Below are 16416 nucleotides of genomic sequence, written 5' to 3'. Positions count from 1 at the left end.
TTGGAATTCTCCAGGAGCTGTTGTGTTTGTGGGCAGAGACAAATTCAATTTTGTGTCCTACAAACCCCAGCCTTTCTCTGGAACAACCTAACCTGATGAGTTTATTAATTAATTTAATCCCCTGTGTTTCAGTGCCTTTTTATCTTCCCAGCTCCTTCCTGTTTTTTTGGGAAGGCAAACCCAGCCTTCCCTCATGGAATGGAGGGGCCAGTTGGCACCTGAGAGTTCAGCAAACTTTTTATTCAGATGTGACTTCCTGAAGGTGCAGAAACCCCTCCCAACCCAGATGTGCTTCCAGCTGTGCACGGGGGTGATGTCTGGGAGGGCTCCAGGTGCTGGATTTACCTGAGGCAGCAATTCCTAGAGCAGAATTCCCTTTAAAATTTCTCATTTAGCTCCTTGTGGAGGCAGAGCTTTGGGAAGATCCTTCCTTGGTCCCTGTGGCTGGGAAGGAGCAGGAATTCCATTTCTTTTTGGTGTCCAGTTAATTCAGGGAACACTTCATGCACTTATTTTATCTTTTTTATCCCCTGAAGGACATTTATCAATTTTAGGGGCATCACAGGGTGGAGGTGTTGTCTGGTAGTTTCCAGTTCCGTGCTCAGGTTTCTGGCAGAGGATTCCAACCTCCTGGCTCTGTGCTGATGGATGAGGAGGGATGTGGACGTCCAGCCACATCTGTGGATTTTAGGTGAAAAATTTGGAAAAATTTCCATCATTTCAGCACCTTTTTTGCTCTTCTGGTTGGAGAAACTTCTGTATTTTTGTATTTCCATCCTTCCCAATCCTCAGCTCTGCTCTTCCTGTCCCTCCTGCTCCTGTGGCTCCGTTCCTTCTTGTGGTGGTTTTTGTTTGCTAATTTGAAATTTTGCTAATTTTGCAATTTTTGGTTAATGTACTAATGAGTACATTAGTGCTAATGTAGTAATGAGCGTGGTGGCTTTAGTGTTGGTTAATTATTAGTGTATTTATTTTTTGCTGTGAGATAGGATTAGGAGAAATGTAAAGTAGGTTTAAAATTTTTAAAGGGTATAAAGAAAAATTTATTAACAGGAACTAAAAGAAAATTAATAAAAATTAGAGCAAAACCTTCAGAACTCTTCTCTAAAAACTTTACATCCCTTCCATAAATGTCTCCTACCAAAAACCAAAACACTTCTCCATCTCCCACTCCGAGGGAATCCTGTGGCTCTCCTGGTGTTTTCCTCACCAATTCCAGCCCTTCCTCCTCCTCCTCCTCCTCCTCCCAGTATTCCCAGTTGGAGAGCCCAGCCAGGCTCTGGGGGTGGAGGGGGGGTGTTGGCTGCTCCTGCCCTGCCCAAATCCAGGGATGGGGGCAGTGAGTGGGAGCAGCCCGGAATGAGGGGTCACTAAAATTCCCTGGAAATAACGGGGGGAAGTCAATTCTTCATCCTCTGGGGGTCAGATCTGGGAGTAACTCGTGCATGGTTATCATGGAATGGGCTGGGATGGAAGGGACCTTAAAAATTATCAATTCCACCCCTGCCATGCCAGGGACACCTCCCACTGTCCCAGGGGGATCCAGCCTGGCCTGGGCACTGCCAGGGATCCAGGGGCAGCCACAGCTGCTCTGGGAATTCCAGCCCAGCCCCTGCCCACCCTCCCAGGCAGGAATTCCTTGCCGAGATCCCAGCCCAGTCTGCCCTTGGCCAGTGGCAGCCATTCCCTGTGTCCTGTCCCTGCAGCTCTCCTGGAGCCCCTTGCCTTTCACTTTCCTGTGGATGATAGAGGGAATTTTGCATCTTCCATCTTCTCCAAATCCCAACTTCCCTCTGTTTTATGGGAGTGATGTGCAGACTTCAGGAGGGTTTGTGGGAGCAGATTTACCCCCAGGATGGAGTTTGAGCATGGGAGAAGGAGCTCCCTGTGCCCCTTCCCCTCGGAAAAGCCGATTTGGAGCGATCAGGAATGGGAGCCCGGTGCTGTGTCCATCCCACAGCTCCATGGATGGCCAGGAGGAGCCGTCCTGCTGGGGGTCACAGGGGGCAGGGTGGCCCTCCCAGTATCCCCAGTAAGGATGGCTGGGTGTTTTCCCTGGATGTGCTCAGAGCTGTGGAAAGGAGCGGAGCTGGCGGGAGGCCCGGAGAGCCGGGGAGCCGCCGTTGGCAGCTCCGTGCATTCGGTTTAAATTAGGATCATATAAATTCCTTTAAAATTGTTTGATTTCACCAGCGGGAACGGAGGAGGCCTCGCTACAATGGGAGAGGAAATGGGGTTTTTTGTAACATTACAAATGCGAGGCTGCCGCTGACAAGGGCTGAACATTTCATTTTGTGATAATCGGGAGGATCTGGCCGGCAGCGCTCGCTCCCGGGATCAGGGGAGCTCCCAGCCCCTGCTGGGATGGGCTCAGGGAGGCATTCCCGGGGTCTCACACCGAGGAGCTCTCCCTGCCCTCCTTCCCTGCTGGGTTTTATCCCAGTCTGAGTTTTATTACCTGAATTCCGGGGGAATTCGCCGCGTTCCAAATCTCGTTGTTAATTACGGTTCCGGCACGGATGAAAGGAGCTGCGCACACTTGAACTCCACTTGGACTTTGGCCCTGTGAACCTGCCTGTGCGTTTGGGTTTTGGTGGGGTTTTTTTTACAGGGCTCTGAGCTCCAGGCCTGAATTACATCCCATTAACACATGCTGATATCCGGGCCGGCCTTTATTATCCCATTCCAGGCTGGAATGTGCCGGGCATGTGGAGGAGGCCACTGGGGATGGAGCTGCTGGAGCGAGGGGCCAAACCCAACCCAGCCAGCAGGCAGCCATGGATCCCGTGCTGGGGACAGCCAGGATGTCAGAGCTCCTTTGCAGAGGGCAGGAAGGACAGGAGGTTATTCATGGGAATCACCGGGATGCAGCAGCAGAGCTGGGCTGGGATCGGTGGGGATCTGGGTTTGGACACGGGGAACTGGGACAGCTTGATCCAGGAAGATTGGAACAGGTTGGTCCAGGATTAATTGGGACAGGTTGATCCAGGATGAATTTGGATAGGTTGATTCAGGATTAATTGGGACAGATTGATCCAGGATTAATTGGGACAGGTTGATCCAGGAGGAATTTGGACAGGTTGATTCAGGATTAATTGGGACAGGTTGATCCAGGAGGAATTGGGACAGGTTGATCCAGGAAGATTGGAACAGGTTGATCTAGGAGGAATTGGAACAGGTTGATCCAGGATTAATTGGGACAGGTTGTTCCAGGAGGAATTTGGGACAGGTTGTTCCAGGAGGAATTTGGGACAGGTTGATCCAGGAGGAATTGGGACAGGTTGATCCAGGAGGAATTGGGACAGGTTGATCCAGGATGAATTTGGGACAGGTTGATCCAGGATGAATTGGGACAGGTTGATTCAGGATGAATTGGGACAGGTTGATCCAGGAAGATTGGAACAGGTTGATGCAGGAGGAATTGGGACAGGTTGATCCAGGATGAATTGGGACAGGTTGATCCAGGATGAATTGGGACAGGTTGATTCAGGAGGAATTGGGACAGGTTGATTCAGGAAGATTGGAACAGGTTGATGCAGGAGGAATTGGGACAGGTTGATTCAGGAGGAATTGGGACAGGTTGATTCAGGATGAATTCGGACAGGTTGGTCCAGATGAATTTGGACAGGCTGATCCAGGAGGAGCTGGGACAGATTATCTAGGATTAATGGGGCAGACTGATCCAGTGGGGATTGGAACAGGCTGATCCAGGATGAATTTGGACAGGCTGATCTGGGATTAATTTGGACAGGTTGATACAGGGGGAGTTGGGACAAGTTGATTCAGGATTAATTGGGACAGGTTAATCCAGGATGAATTGGGACAGACTGATCCAAGATTAATTTGATCAGGCTGATCCAAGGGGAGTTTGGACCATTAATCCAGGATGAATTGTGACAGGTTGATCCAGGATTAACTGGGACAGGTTGATCCAAGATTAGTTGGGACAGGTTGATCCAGATAGAGGTGGAATAGGTTGATCCAGGGGGAATTTGGACAGGTTGATCCAGGATGAACTGGGACAGGTTGATCCAGAAGGAATTGGAATAGGTTGATCCAGGATGCATTTGGGCAGCTTGGCCCAGCAGGAGGAGTTGGGGCAGTTGGAATTCCAGCTGTGCTGGGTGGAAGGGGATGTTTCATCCTCGTGCCAGCAGCTGGGGGTGTTTGTGTCCCCTCTGGGCTGAGCCCCCTGAGGCTGGGACAGTTCGTGTTCCCTCCTTGGCAGCCAAAATCCCCCTGGAATGTGAATGGATGGGGAAGGACCTTAAATCCCATCCCATTCCACCCCATCCATGGCAGGGACACCTCCCACTATCCCAGGGTGCTCCCAGCCCCAGTGTCCACCCTGGCTCATGTTCAAGGTGCCCTTACTCCTTCTCTGCACAACATCCATGGAGAAAGCAGGATGAGCTGCAGCACTGGAGCTTTTTTCCTTGGCAAACCCCAGGGGCGGTTTCAAGGCTGGATCCCAGGCTGGGATTTTGCAGCAGCCACTCCTGTCCTGCCCAGCAGTGCTGGCTCTGCTTTCCCAGCAGCTCCGTGCTGGGATGTCTGTGGGATTTCTCCGAGGGGATGGTGGCAGCCTGGCACTGCACAGGTGATGGAGAGCTCTGGGATTCCTGGGGAGCACACAGGGTGGGCATCAGGCAGCTTCAGGCTGGGCTGAGTTCAGGAGCACCTGAGGGTGGGGAATGCAGGGGCAGGGGATGGGGGATTGCTGGAACCCTGAGAATTCCAGACTTTGTGTGCTGCCAGGCTCTGACCCCAGGAGAACACTGCACTGACCTGGGGCCGTGGAGAAGGATTCCAAAATGGAATGGGAGAGCTGGGATTGTGGGTGTGGGGTTTGATAGAAGTGTGTGACACACAGGGTGGGAAACTCAGAGTTTGGGGTTTAGAATGTAGCAATAGATACAGAGCAAGAGGGAGGTTTTGGGGCAGAGGCTGGGCCTCCTTCTCCTTCTCCTTCTCCTTCTCCTTCTCCTTCTCCTTCTCCTTCTCCTTCTCCTTCTCCTTCTCCTTCTCCTTCTCCTTCTCCTTCTCCTTCTCCTTCTCCTTCTCCTTCTCCTTCTCCTTCTCCTTCTCCTTCTCCTTCTCCTTCTCCTCCTCCTCCAGGGAAGGGGATGGGGGATGAGGAGGGGATGAAGGATGGGAAGAGCAGCAGAGCCCTCGGGCTGGGGAGGTTTCCCAGCCCTGTCCAGGAGCTGCTGCTCTGATCCCATCCCGAAGCTCCAGGAGAGGCTGATTCCCGGCCTCCAGTGGGAACATCTCCCACCCTGGGCAGGGATCCCATCCCATGGGTCCCATTATCCCATCCCATCCCCTCGTATGGAACAACGTTCCAAAAAGGCACTTTGGGTCATGTTCCAAATTATCCTGATAATCCAAATTATCCTGATAATCCCAGTTATCCGTATAACCCCAATTATCCTGATAACCCCAGTTATCTTTATAACCCAAATTATCCTGCTAATCCCAATTATCCTGATAATCCAAATCATCCTGATAAACCCAGTTATCCTGATAATCCAAATTATCCTGATAATCCCAGTTATCCTGATAACCCAAATTATCCTGATAATCCCAGTTATCCTGATAATCCCAGTTATCCTTATAACCCCAATTATCCTGATAACCCCAGTTATCCTGCTAATCCAAATTATCCTGATAATCCAAATTATCCTGATATTCCCAATTATCCTGACAATCACAGTTATCCTGATAATCCCAATTATCCTGATGACCCCAGTTATCCTGACAATCATTTCTGGGCTCTGGGCAGCGCAGCTGGAATCCCTCTGGGGCCTTTCCTGGGCAGGGAGTGTCCCCGTGCTGGTGCCACCACTCCAGCAGCATTCCGTGTTTTCCGGAGGTCGCGGAGCCCCGGCTGGGCTCTGTGCTGTGCCCGTGCCAAGGCTGGGCTCAGCCAGGGCCTCTGGAAGCTCCTGCTCGGGGCGGGCCGGGGTTTATCCTGCCCCAGCACTTCCAGAGGCACCCCCAGAGCTGAACTTCCGGGGGTTTGCCTTAACGAGTCACAGTAAAAAATGCTGGTTATTAAAAAATGGGAGTTTTGTAGCCTTGGATGCTGCAGGAGAGCCTTGGAGAGGTCGCTGTGGTGGCTGGGAGGATTTCCACAGCTGGGTGGGGATAATTGGAGGGGGGTTTCTGCTCCTGGGCAGGTTTGGGAAGCAGGAATTTGATTTTCCAGTCGAATTTAGGAACGAGACCTTCTTAATCTTTGCTCCTGCTGCTCGTCTGCTTGGGATATTAAAGTCTTAGGGGAGGAAATGCGTCCTTGGGGCTGGAGAGATGGGAAGGGACACGGGCAGCCACGGGCTGGGCTTGCAGGATTTTGGGAAGAGGCTCCCACAACGCAGGGGATGCTGTGTCCCACTGGATGGATGGAGAGCAGTCGCTGCCAGAGCTCTGGGTTTAAACACTGTCAGAATTCAGGGGGTGTTCACAGCCATCCCCTTCCTCCTGGCAGGGAGGAGCTGGATGAGCAGTGGGAATTCTGCCCCCAGCATCCTCTGGTTAACCTCCTCGAGGAAAAAGAGGAAGAGATTTTTTTTTTGTTTTGCGCTGGATGAAAACCTCAGCCGGCTCTGGAAGCCCCTGCTATTTTTTCATTAAGGCTTGGCCCCAAAATGTGTTATTTTAAGAGTGTGGAGCAGCCCTCTCTGGGCAGGGGAGCCATCCCTTGCCACTGGTGTTTGCTCTGGAAGCTTTTTGAGACAAACCCTCCCCGAGTGTCTGCCCTGAGCCGGAGCCTCCGCTCCCGTCCCGCATCCACCCAGCCCGGAAAGGCCTCCAAGATCATCAAGCCCAACCTTTGAAGTTTGGGACTTGTGGGTTTTCTTCGCTCTTTGGGCTCTGGAGATGAGGTGTGAGCAATCCCAGAGACGGGGGTGGCATTTTGTGGGCTCTGCCACCGTGTGCCACCCACCCCCTGGGAGCCCCGGTGGTGCCAGGGATGGGATGGGATGGGATGGGATGGGATGGGATGGGATGGGATGGGATGGGATGGGATGGGATGGGAGCTACAGGGAGAAGGATCAGGAGGAGATGGGAATGGTCTGAGAAATGGGGAGGATTTTTGAGTGGCTCCTGGAGTGAGGTGTCAGGCCAGGAGCTTGAGGCTGAATGTGATCCGTGGATGGGAAATGCAACCAGGAGCGTCTGGAAGTGCAGAACACATCTGGAGAGGTGCTGAGGGCTTTGTGCAGATCTCAGCAGGTTCTGCCCTTCCTCGTGCTTTCCCTCTGCTCCCTCCCACATCACAGAACTGCCGTGCAAATGTGCTTATTGTCATAAAAGGGCTTTTTATTCCCCGTTTCCTGGCGTTCTGGGAAGGTTTCACTGTTTATTTAACAGGAATTCTGTGCCTTTAAGTCTGCCTTGAAAATTTATACTCCATAGGAAGTTTATTAATAAATGGGCATCCCTCTCAATTCCTTTTATGACCTCAGAAATGAAACTGCTAAATCATGGCCTTTTTTATTTCAGCATCTGGGTGAGGAAGGGCCGCGGGGCCTGGGGGATCCCAGCAGTGGATCCACGTTCCCTGGGCATGGCTGCACCAGGAAATCCAAAGTTGAACTACAGGGCAAGCATGTGCTGGCCCAGCTTTTTGTGTGCCTGCCTTTTAGACCTTTTAAAAGTCTTGAAATCCAGAGATGTTGGAAATAAATCCTTTATCTTCCAGTCATGGAATGGTTTGGGTTGGGAGGAGCCTTAAAGATCATCCAGTTCCTTTTTTCTGTGAGCAGGGGCAACTTCCACATCCCAGGGCTCTCCAAAGCAAATATAGCCTGGCCTTGGACATCTTCTACCCCCTCTGACAGAATTAATAATTAATGATTAATAATTAGGCAAAGTGCCCAGTGGAGGCAGGAGCACTCCTTGCTCCTTCCTTAGAGCCATCAGGAGTTGCCGTTGTGTTTGTGGGATTTCAGCTGGGAAAGAGGAGCCCTGAACATCCTTTCATGATTTTTGGGTTGGGCACTGTGGTTTTTCCTGCTCTTGCTTCTCCTGGTGTTGATTTGGAGGCTGGGAAGTTGCTCCCAGGAGCAGGAGGATCCCGTGGCTCTGGGGCTGAGGCAGCTCAGACTGACCCCACAATAAACTCAATTTGTGCCTGGTTTGGTGTGGAGGAGCTCGGGGCTCTGGGCAGCACGGCCCTGCCAGGAGAGGTGATGGAATCACCTCAAAAATCTCTGGGAATGGCTCCCACCAGGATGCTGCTGCCCAGGGTGATAAATTCAATAAAAAGAATAAAAATGTGGCTGCTCATAAACCTTTTAAATGGACTGGGTTTCCCCAGATTTCTCCTTTTAAAAATTCCACGGGTGGTTTTGGTGACGAGGAGGGGTTTGATGTCTCCGTGCTCTCCAGCTGGGCACTGCTCCTGCCCTGGGACCCTGGAGATCTGCAGGAATCTGAGGAGCTTTGGGGAGCATTCCTGGTGTCCCACAGATGTGGAGACAGGGAATGGTTTGGGTGGGAAGGAACCTTAAATCCCATCCCATTCCCGTGCCAAGGACTGGGCCAGAGTCTCCAGGTCCTCACCTGGAGCTGCCAAATTTTGGTGGATGTGCCAAGGTCACATCTGGGCACCCAAACTGCCCCTGAGCTCAGAGTTTGGCTTTTGGTCCAGGTGAGCAGAACCTGAACCTTCCTGCAAGTGATGGACCCGAAACCTCGTGCACAGGGTGCCAGCTGGACCAGAATCCCCTTGTGGGAATGTCACTGCCCTGGAATTCCCAGGGAGCTTTTCCAGCCCTTCCTTCCCTGGGCTGGGAGTGACCCCAGGGAGGGAACGGCTCCGATCCCCAGGGAATTCACCCTGGGGCTGGAACAGCATGGGAATGGTCCGTGCTGAGGCTGGGCTTGTTCCAGCTGATGTGCAGGGGTTTGGTTTTTGGGGAATGGTGGTTCTGTTTTGGGGAATGGTGATTCAGTTCTCAGGGAATGGTGGTTCAGTTTCAGGGAATGGTGACTCCGTTGTCAGGGAATTGTGGTTCTGTTTTTGGGGAATGGTCATTCAGTTTTCAGGGAATGGTGCTTTGCTTTTCAGGGAGCGGTGATTCAGTTTTCAGGGAACAGTGGTTTGGTTTTCAGGTAATGGTGGCTCTATTTTCAGGGAATGGTGGTTCAGTTTTCAGGGAATGGTGGCTCTATTTTCAGGTAATGGTGGCTCTATTTTCAGGTAATGGTGGCTCTATTTTCAGGGAATGGTGGCTCAGCTTTTAGGGAATGGTAGCTCCATTGTCAGGGAATGGTGGTCTGGTTTTCAGGGAACGGGTGGTTCTGTTTTCAGGGAATGGTGACTCAATTGTTAGGGTGTCGTGGTTTGGTTTTCGTGGAATGGTGGCTCTATTTTCAGGGAATGGTGGCTCAGCTTTTAGGGAATGGTGTCTCTGTTGTCAGGGAATGGTGGTTTGGTTTTCGTGGAATGGTGGTCTGCAGGCACACACTTTGTGGTGATTTGCAGTGGGCTGTGGCCCAGCCCCGTCCCAAATTGTCTAAAGCTGTGGGAAGCAGGTGAGCAGCACTGACAGCAATGGCCATGGAGTGCCCAGGTGTGCTGGGCCACCACAGGGGGCACACAGGTGTGATGTGTGACCATGAGGGGATAAAAGGCTGGGCTGGAGACAAGAAGGGCAGATGCTGGCAGCCTTCTGAAGTGGAGTGATGTTGCTCTCTGTGGGCAGACACCTGGAGCCCTCTGATGAGGTGAGGTGTCACTGTGTGTGGGTTGAAACCTTCTGAAATCATGTGGTGACACTATTGTGGCCATCTAACTGGGACATGTGCTGTGACAGTGGCTCAGTTCTCAGGGGATGGTGGTTTGGTTGTTGGGGAATTGTGGCCCAGCTTTTAGGGAATGGTGGCTCAGTTCTCAGGGAATGGAGGCTCCATTTTCAGGGAGTGCTGGTTTGTAGGCACACGGTTTGTGGTGGCTGGGAGTGGGATGAGCCTCATTCCCTAGCTGGCTGCAGCTGTGCAGGACAGGTGAGCAGCACTGACAGCAATGGAGTGCCCAGGTGTGCTGGGCAACCACCCAGCTTCCCTGGGCAGGTAAAATTCCATTTCTTCTGCTTCCCACGGATCCTCATCCTCCCTGTGCCAGCTTTCCCTTGGTGTGCCCCGTAAAAACAAGCAGAGCTTTCCTCTTGGAGCATCTTCTGCTCTAGGGTTGGTTTTTTCCATGTTTTCAGCTTCCCAGAGGAGTTGGGAAGCCCTTGGGAAGCCGTTCCTGCTTGGCACTGGGGATCAGAGTTCCCAGGCAGGGATGGGAACGCTTCCCAGCGGAGCAGCGCTGAGTGTTTGGGGTTTCCTGGGATTGTCACATTCCCAGCGCCTTGTCCTCAGGATCCTGCTGGGGACAGAGCTCTGGATGTCTCAGCTGTGGCCTTCTCCTTCAGGACAACATCTCCAAGGGCTGTGGAAAGTCCTGGATTAAGCAAAGGAAGGACAGTTCTGGAGAGGAGCAGTTCTTAGCCCTGAGCTGCTCTGGGAACTGGAACCTTCCATGGGGTATTGGGAAGGAATTCCTGCCGGGGAGGGTGGGCAGGGGCTGGGCTGGAATTCCCAGATTTGCTGTGGCTGCCCCTGGATCCCTGGCAGTGCCCAGGCCAGGTTGGACACTGGGGCTTGGATCCACCTGGGACAGTGGGAGGTGTCCCCTTGGCAAGGGTGACACTGGATCATCCTGAAGATCCTTTCCCACCCAAGCCATTCCATGATAATTATTGCTCTGATAACTTGCCCCTCCTGTTAATTTGCCCTCTGGGCCAACACCCCCTTTTCCATTTGCAGATGTGTCCATGAAGGTTCACATCTCCTGGATTCTTCCTCTTTCCAGTACTTTTCCCCCGATTTCCCACTTAATCCAGATTAGTTTTTTCCACTCCTTCTGTTCTGCTTTGCCTCTTTGATGCCTCTGTTGTTCCTTTCCATCCAGGTTTCATTAAAACTTGGAAAATCCATCTCTGCCCCTTCACCCTCACTCGGAGTTGATGGTGACGGAGTGTGGCAGCGTGGAGAAAAGCAGGATGGATTTTCCACCTCTGTGGCTGGGTTCCTTGGTTCTGAGTGGAGAAACCTGCCCAGACATGGATGGGCTCCTCTCCAGGGATTTGTGCCTGGCTCCCAGGAGAAGGTGGCCAGGCTGCCTCTCTGTGCACCCAGGGCTGGCTGAATTTATTGGTGTTGTGTCCTCCCCTTCCACCTCAGAGCAGAGAAGGAGAAAAACAACAAGATCATTCTGGAATTTAGGCCCAGCCTCGACTGGGATCAGCTGGGACGAGGGCTCTGCCTGGGCTCTCCATGATTCCAGAGGTGCCCCAGGAATGCTGTGGGTGGGCTGGGGGGTTTGTGTGTGTTGGGGTTTGCAGAGGCTCCCACAGCCCCAGGGCTGCTCCTGGAGGTGCCTGGTGGGGATTCCTGGGGCAGAGTTCCTGCAGGAGAACCCCTGGCCCCGCAGAGCCTCGTGATCCAAGGGCAGATCCCAATCTCCAGGTGCTCCAGGGAGCTGTGAGGACCCTGCCTTTGCGCTGTGTCTGAAATGCTGGGGCTTTGGGGAATGCTGAATATTTCACATTTTAACACCTGTGAGCACCTTGCTGAGAGGAATCCCAGAATCCTGGCGTGCTTTGGGTTGGAAGGGCCTTCAAGGCCATCCCATTCCATGGGCAGGGTCACCTCCCACTATCCCGGGGCGCTCCAGCCTGGCTTTGGACACCTCCAGGGATGGAGCAGCCACAGCTGCTCTGGGGATCCATTCCAGGGCCTCACCTGCCTCTGAGTGAGGAATTCCCTCAGTGTCCTCTTCCTGCTGCTGCTCCCCATCAGCCTCTCCCAGGAATTCCCAGAAATGCAATGGCAGAGGAAAAACTGGAGGTCTCTTTGTGACCAGAAATCCACTGGCACTGGAAAAACTGGAGATTTCCCTGACCAGAAATATACTGGTACAGGAGAACCTGGAGATCTCTGTGTGACCAGAAATTCCTTGGGAGGGGAAAACCTGGAGATCTCTGTGTGACCAAAAATCTCTTGGGAGGGGAAAACCTGGAGATCTCTGTGTGACCAGAAATTCCTTGGGAGGGGAAAACCTGGAGATCTCTGTGTGACCAAAAATCTCTTGGGAGGGGAAAACCTGGAGATCTCTGTGTGATCAGAAATTCCTTGGGAGGGGAAAACCTGGAGATCTCTGTGTGACCAAAAATCTCTTGGGAGAGGAAAACCTGGAGATCTCTTTGTGACCAAAAATCCACTGGCACAGGAGAAGCTGGAGATCTTTATGACTCATTTTTGTGACCAGAAATCCCTTGTCACAGGAGAGCCCAGAGATCTCTTTGTGACCAGAAATCCCTTGGCACAGGAGAGCCCAGAGATCTCTTTGTGACCAGAAATCCCTTGGCACAGGAGAGCCCAGAGATCTCTTTGTGACCAGAAATCCCTTGGCACAGGAGAACCCAGAGATCTTTGTGACCAGAAATCCCTTGGCATGGGAGAGCCCAGAGATCTCTTTGTGACCAGAAATCCCTTGGCCCAGGAGAGCCCAGAGATCTCTTTGTGACTTGTTTTCCTTCGGGCTCGCTGGCGGGTGACACAAGTGGAAAGTGGAGCTATTAATGAGCAGCTCTGCAGGGAAAGGGAATTCGTGTCCTGTGGATCAAAGGAATTTGCTGGGTATTAATTCCATTTATTTACAAGTTCAGCTGCTTTGTAAACGTCTCCTTGTCGGGCCGTTCCTGTTAACAGCGGCCGGGGCTGTTTTTAATAACCTTTTATTTGGAACAAAGCTGGCAGAAACCTTCTCTGCTTTCCTTCAGGGTTGGTGGCATTGCCTTCAAGCTTCCCTGGCCTCAGAGGCTGTTTTAACCCCTTGCTAGCAGCGGGCTCTGCTCCAGACACGGAATATCTGGAAGCACTTGGCACGGCCTGCAGGAATCTGGTTTAGTTCTCGGAGCCCAGCGTTTGACATGCAATTAAAAGGCTGCGAGCTTTGCTCACCCTTATAAATTTCCTTTGCAAGTGTGGCTGTTAAAGTGCACTTTTATCAGCCACCTGTGCCCGCCTGGCTGTTTTACAGAGGGGCACTGGCCCCGTGCATGGGAGTTCTTCACGTGTCCCTTGCAGGGGTTATTGAGGAGTGGGGCTCGTGGTGCGTTTGTGTTTGCAGCCACTGCAGCTCTCCCTTGGGAAGGGAGCTCGTGTGGGGCCAGGGATGCACACGAGGGCTGCTCCTGGTGCAGAACTGACTGGAAAAATTGCACAGGGAAAGGAAGGAGCTGTTCCTTGGCCTTCAGGAACTGGACACGAACCTGGAAGGCTGGAGCAGCCTTAACCCTCCCTCTGGTCTGTTGGGAGGCATCTTGTAGCCTGGAATGAAAAATGCAAAGTGAACCTGCTGGGGAGCATCCGTGGTCATGGAAATGCTTCCAGGGCTGGAGCCCCTCTGCTCTGGACTGGCAGAGCTGGGAATGTTCCCCTGGAGAAGGGAAAAATCCAGGGAATCCTCAGAGTCCCTGCAGGGGCTCCAGGAGAGCTGCAGAGGGACTGGGGACAAGGGACAGAGGGACAGGACACAGGGAATGGCTGCCACTGGCCAAGGGGAGATTGGGCTGGGATCTTGGCAAGGAATTGCTGGCTGGGAGGGTGGGCAGGGGCTGGGCTGGAATTGCCAGAGCAGCTGTGGCTGCCCCTGGATCCCTGGCAGTGCCCAGGCCAGGCTGGATGGATTTGGATCCACCTGGGACAGTGGGAGGTCCCCATGCCATGGATGGGTGGCACTGGGTGGGATTTAGGGTCCCTTCCCACCCACCCCAGTCCAGGATTGTGCAGAGCCCACCCTCCATGGTGCTGCTCAGCCCCGTTTGTTGCACTGCAGCTTCAGCTGGAGAACCCTCAGAAACATGAGGTTTGGTTTGTAGGGCACAGCCAGGGGAGGTCTTGTTTAACCTCCTGCTCACACATTTAGGTCAGGCTTTTCTTGGTGTTTTCCCTCAGAAACCTCCACAGATGAGGCTACAGAACCTAGAGGGTTTTCAGTAAGAACCAGTCGTGTTTTTTTCCTGCATTTTCCTGGTGACCTCCTGTGGGGACTGAAGGTTCTTTTGGGAGCCTTTTCCTCTGGGATGCTCCAGCCCCTCACAGCCTCTCCTCACCGGTGTTCCCCTGCTCTTCCTGGGCAGTGCCATCCTTGTCCCATGGGATCCCAGCACTGTTCCACGGGGTCCTTGGGATGTGGTGATTTCACAGAACTGTGGAAGGGACCTTAAATCCCAATCATTCCCACCCCATCCATGGCAGGGACACCTCCCACTGTCCCAGGTGGATCCAAGCCCCAGTGTCCACCCTGGCCTTGGGCACTGCCAGGGATGCACGGGCAGCCACAGCAAATCTGGGAATTCCAGCCTGGCAGGAGAATGGAGGAGTGGTGGCAGGAAGCTTTGGGATCTCCCTGTGAAGGTGCTGAAGTCTCCTGTCCGTGCCCTGAGCTTTGTGCAGGGCCTCACTCGGGGAGGTCCCTCCGTGAGATCACGGTCCTGGAATGTGGGTTTATCCCATCCAGGGAGACTTGGATTAGCTCCTCCACCAGCAGGGACAATAAATTTCCATCCCCCAGGGAGGGATGATGGGGTTTATGGAGGGTGCACGTGGCTCTTCCCTGGGTTATGGAAACCTCTGGGATCTGGGAGTGCTCCCAGGTGTCCCCAGGCGCTGGGGCTCATCCTGCAGTTCCTGTGGGATTGTGCCAAGGACTGGGCACCACTGCAGGCATTATCTGTCTTTATTCCCTGAATCCCAACTTCCTCCTCTCCTGTTGCTCTCCAGGGATTTTCTCTGCAAAGCTCTGCCCACCTTGGAGTCTTTAAGGTTTAATTTTACGCTGTGCTTTTATTTTATACAGAAATGAGTTTTATATAGGATGAGTTTGCTGTTGGCTAATTGAATTATTTCCCTCATTTTATCAGTTCTTGGCTTATGGAGCCTTAATATCCCTGCTGGCACTCCCCATTTTGTTCCGTATACCCCCAAGAGCTTTTTGGGAGACATTTTCCCCTCAGAACTCCAGATTTTGGGTGCCACGTCCTCTCCCCTTTCCCTCCCCAGCACCAAACCCCTCTCTGAGTGATGTGGTTTTTAAATCCCAATGATTTGCTCTGACTGCGAGCCTTCCCATCCCGAGCAGCCAGGAGGCTGAGGGAAAGGAGCTTTTGTGCCTCGTAAAGCCCTGGGAACAGTTGCTGCTGATAAAATGTTGACAGACCCCCTTGCTCGCCGCTCCCCGTGGTGCCACTGCAGGGAAATGTCACCATGGGGACAGCTTGTGTACAGCTGAGCTTTATCACAAACAAACAAGGCTTTGGAAGCCTGCAGTGATTCCCATTTCCCCCCCACACTCCCTCCAAGCATTTATTTGCTTTTCTCCCTTTTAAGCTGAATTTACGGCTTCCTGGCCCCGCCGATTTCTGATTGACTTAAAAAATCTTGGTAAAAAAAGGCCCCCGTGTGGATGGAGCTGCTGAAATGCCTCCAGGGCGTTGTTTATAGGTCCATGTTCCCTCTCCGCTCAGGGAAAGTGAGGCTTTAATGCCTTCCACATTTCCTGGGCTTGGGTACAGAGCACTGTGGCCTTTGGAGATGCTTTTTGCCACTTTTTGGGATTCTGATGGAAGCCAGGGCTGGGGTTCTTCCTCTCCAGGTGAGGTTGATGTGTCTGGAAGGCTCAGGAGAGGCTCTGGTGGGAGCTGGAGAGCTTCCGGAAGGTGCTGTTGGATGAGTTTTGCTCTGGAGGGGACAGAGGGTGAGAAAGGCCAAGGTTTTCCAGGCTGGACAGGCTCCAGGAGCAGGGAAAACTCGGAATTGTCCCCTGGTCCCATTTTGCCTTACAAACCCCCATGGAGCTCCAGCCTGTCCCACCAGCCCTGCAGGCAAGCAGGGAACACGTGGTGGGATGGAGATGGAGCAGGGACACCTCGGTCACCTCTTCCCTGGACACCTCCAGGTTGTGTCCATGGCTGAAGTTTGGGGTGGAACTCCCATTCCTGGGCACTTCTGTTGAATTCCCAAGAAGAGCAGGGACACCTCATCCCTGGACACCGTTGGCTGAAGTTTGGGGTGGAACTCCCATTCCTGGACACTTCTGTTGACTTCCCAAGGGAATGGGTGAGGCAAGCAGGGCGCATGTAGTGGGACGGGGATGGAAATGGAGCAGGGACACCTCAGTCACCTCATTCCTGGACACCCGTGGCTGAAGTTTGGGATGGAACTCCCATTCCTGGATGCTTCTGCTGAATTCCCAAGGGAATGGGTGAGGCAAGCAGGGAACACGTGGTGGGATGGAGATGGAGATGGAGCAGGGACACCTTGGTCACCTCTTCCCTGGACACCTCCAGGTTA

At 52.9% G+C, this 16416-nt stretch overlaps 1 protein-coding gene and 1 long non-coding RNA gene across 6 annotated transcripts in view; both read left to right on the top strand.

Annotated features, from left to right (window-relative positions):
* The window catches only part of EXOC6B (exocyst complex component 6B), a 296665-nt gene that overhangs the window by 64504 nt on the left and 215745 nt on the right, over positions 1-16416 (top strand). The window lies entirely within an intron of this gene.
* LOC135300159 (uncharacterized) lies at positions 12138-13032 on the top strand. Its single transcript, XR_010362049.1, has 2 exons — positions 12138-12699; positions 12843-13032. It is a non-coding gene; the product is annotated as an uncharacterized LOC135300159 (long non-coding RNA).

The sequence above is a fragment of the Passer domesticus genome, chromosome 4 (genome assembly GCF_036417665.1).
Source record: "Passer domesticus isolate bPasDom1 chromosome 4, bPasDom1.hap1, whole genome shotgun sequence".
NCBI classification, from domain to species: Eukaryota; Metazoa; Chordata; class Aves; order Passeriformes; family Passeridae; genus Passer; species Passer domesticus.
Note: the sequence above shows the minus strand (reverse complement) of the source record. Positions and strands in the feature narration are given on the sequence as shown.